The sequence below is a fragment of the Salvelinus sp. IW2-2015 genome, linkage group LG4p (assembly GCF_002910315.2).
Source record: "Salvelinus sp. IW2-2015 linkage group LG4p, ASM291031v2, whole genome shotgun sequence".
In the NCBI taxonomy this organism is placed as follows: Eukaryota; Metazoa; Chordata; class Actinopteri; order Salmoniformes; family Salmonidae; genus Salvelinus; species Salvelinus sp. IW2-2015.
Window position 1 is genome coordinate 26356120 of NC_036841.1, and position 3883 is coordinate 26360002.

Below are 3883 nucleotides of genomic sequence, written 5' to 3' on the forward strand. Positions count from 1 at the left end.
AAAACAGAGCAGAGATAGGGATATACAGTACGGAGAGAGACAAATGGGAATAGAGACAGACAAACAGAGAGAGACAGAATGGGATAGAGACAGACAAACAGGAGAGAGACAGAGAATAGGATAGAAACAGACTAACAGGAGAGAGACAACGAATGGGAGAGACAGACAAACAGGAGAGAGACAGAGATAGGTACAACAGACTAACAGGAGAGAGACAGAATAGGACAGACAGACAAAACGAGGAGAGAGACAGAGAATAGGAACAAAAGACTACAGGAGAAGAGACAAGAATGGGATAGAGACAAGACAAACAGGAGAGAGACAGAGAATGGATAGAAACAGACTAACAGAGAGAGACACGAATGGGACAGAGACAGACAAACAGGAGAGAGACAGAGAATGGAATAAAACAGACAACAGGAGAGAGACAGAATGGGATAGAGACAGACAACAGGGAGAGACAGAGAATGATAGAACAGACAAAACAGGAGAGAGACAGAGAATGATAGAAAGACTAACAGAAGAGACAGAATGGGATAGAGACAGACAAACAGGAGAGAGAGACAGAGAATGGGATAGAGACAGACAAACAAGAGAGAGACAGAGAAGGGGAATGGACAAGACAAACAGGAGAGAGACAGAGATAGGGGATAGAGACAGACAAACAGGAGAGACAGAGAGAAGGGATAGAGACAGACAAAACAGGAGAGCACGAGAAGGGGATAGAGACAGACAAACAGGAGAGAGACAGAGAATGGGATAGAGACAGACAAACAGGAGAGAGACATAATGGGATAGAGCCAGACAAACAGGAGAGAGAACAGAGATGGATAGGGACAGACAAACAGGAGAGAGACAGAGAATAGGATAGAAACAGACTAACAGGAGAGAGACAGAGAATGGGATAGGAGCAGACAACAGGAGAGAGACAATGGGAGAGACAGACAAACAGCCGGAGAACAGGAAGGGGATAGAGACAGACAAACAGGAGAGAGACAGAATGGGATAGAGACAGACAAACAGGAGAGAGACAGAGAATGGGATAGAGACAGACAAACAGGAGAGACAGAGAAGGGGATAGAGACAGACAAACAGGAGAGAGACAGAGAAGGGGATAGAGACAGACAAACAGGAGAGAGACAGAGAATGGGATAGAGACAGACAAACAGGAGAGAGACATAATGGGATAGAGACAGACAAACAGGAGAGAGACAGAGAATAGGATAGGGACAGACAAACAGGAGAGAGACAGAGAATAGGATAGAAACAGACTAACAGGAGAGAGACAGAGAATGGGATAGAGACAGACAAACAGGAGAGAGACAGAGAATGGGATCGAGACAGACAAACAGGAGAGAGACAGAGAAGGGAATAGAGACAGACAAACAGGAGAGAGACAGAGAATAGGATTCAGATAAAGATGCAAACCCAGTCTTACTGTTTAATTGTGGATTCTGTCCATGGCCCTGGAGGTGTTCCCGTTGCTGGCGCTCAGACTGGGAGAGTGTGCCCTGTGTTTCAAACATCCCATCAGGGTCTTATAGCCAGGGGAGTTAGGGAGACAGAGAGGCAGAGAGGGAGTACACAGAGGTGGGTACAGAGGGATAAGGAGTGGAGGACAAAGGAGAAAAAAATCATGGAAAAGAGGGGGGACAGGTAATGAAAGAGAGGGATGGAAAGGGGAGTGGAGGAGACAGTTTTGTTTGAGCCAGATAATGCTGCCAGAGAAGCATAAAGCACTTTGAGGTGAGAAGCAGTTCTTCCTCTAAAGTTTGTCATCAGTCAAAACTATGTGGAGCTGCCTGCAGTCAGTCATTGCTTTTCCTTTCAGCTCCCGTCTCCCCCTCTAATACCTCTTATTATGTTGAGGTTCATTTCGCCGTGCTAATTGATCAAACCTCTGCCTGCGTTTCATCAATATCACACAGTTTAACATGAAGAGGAGATGATTATGGACACTAGGAAGAGCAGCATGTCTGTCCTCCTCACACATACAAACACACCAAAATGCACACCCATATTGACACAGACACACACACACACCAAATGACACACTCATATTGACATTCACACACATACAGACCCACACATACACACAATTGCTTTCTCACGCACAAACTGAAATCACAGAAACAGATTAACTTCCTAATGAATTCAAGTCTCTGTTTGAGAGGGAATTATTTTTAAGTGCTGCAGCTCGCTGAAGGACATCCATTATTTTCCCTCCAGGTTTGAAGTTGCTCTGTTTAAACTATTCACACCATTTTCCCCCTTCTTCATTAGTATTATATTATTTCTAACAACATCATCGTTCTCTGTAATCAGTAATAGTAAAAACAGATCAGGAAATGATAAAGCCGAATAATTGAAAGCATTTCAATTGTAAAGACGTGAGAGTAAGCTACCATTTTGACCCTCTCCAGAAGCAGGCAGTTTAGTCTAAGGCCTATTGTTAAAGCCAGAGTCACGATCACTCGCTCATGGATGCTCACCTTATGTGGCGCTTAGTCATTTCATCGAGCCGTGTTGTAACTATAGTGGCTTTCTGAGGCAAACACCTGGTAATCACTATACTTTCGAACCGAATTCAACAAGCTGCCATTACTGTTCAGGACTGGGTTGTGATAATGGAGAGTTGAAAAAAGATTTGACTGAGAAACTGAGTGCTTTGTTACTTGAGACACAGCATAAATGAAAGGGTTAAAAGAAACAACCAATCGGTTGGAAGGCACCACCAAGCCGCCCCCCTTATCCTCCTCCTCCTCCATTTTCCTCGGGAAGAATTGCTCACCAAATGAAAAAGATGGCAAACGATAAAGCCCACTTTGAGGAACGGCAGGCGGTGGGCTGGAAATCCAATACAATGAAGAAGGCTGTCTATATCTGAGATTGTGTCAGGAGAAGTAGAACCCAGACTCAGCCCCGTTGCCACAAATCCCCCCCTCAGATTGAAAGGGTGGTTAGGTTATTGAGGTGGGACTAATGTTTAGCTCTCATTACGGTAGCCTAGGGGTGTGGAGTGCTGTTGGGATCATGGTATGGTAATCCCAGTGGGGTAGCTGTATACACCAATAAAATAGCATTGGTCTTCCCATGAGGTTCAGGCCAATAAGCATTAGACAGACTTTAAACATGACATCAGCGCAGTAAACTTTCACTCATTCTCCCTCTCCTCTTTTCCTCCTTTCAGACTCAACTGCCTCTGAGGCCCATAAAGTGTGTGCGTGTGCGAGCACATGCATTTGAATGAATAATTGAGGGCATGACGGAGTGTGTGTATGCTTGAATTGTGTACTGTAAGACGTCATTATCATCTCTCTTGAGCTGAGCGATCCGAGAGAAGGTGGAAAACTGTTGAGAGGCACAGAAATAGCCATTTAGTGCAGAGGAAAAGAGGATGAGGAAGGTCTGCCTTTCCTCTTGAGCTCCATGGAGCCCAGCTGGACGTGATTACCTTGATACCGGTTGGAATTTGTTTATTACTCCTGAGCTCTTGAATTCATTAGCTCACTCTGTGGGGTTCGTTAGAATGCCTCTGTGTGTGTTCACAATTCAAAAGGAAACTTATTCCGAGTTTGGAATCACAGGTGATTATAAATCCATTCCAATTTGGGACTTCACTGAAGCAATTACAATGTGAGCTAAAAGAATGCAGGAGAGCGGTTCTCCCCCCCTTCTGTCTGCTTGAATTACCCTCTTATCATCCCTGTCAGCACACAGAATAAAAACAGAAAACACCAAGCTGACTGAAAATCATAGACTTCAGTTTGAAGATTGACATCAGGTTTATTGTTTTTTAAAGGTATAAATAAATCACAAATGTCAAATTGAAGTGTGTTATGATGTGTATTTCTACTCACAGAGGCATAAAGATTGTTATTCT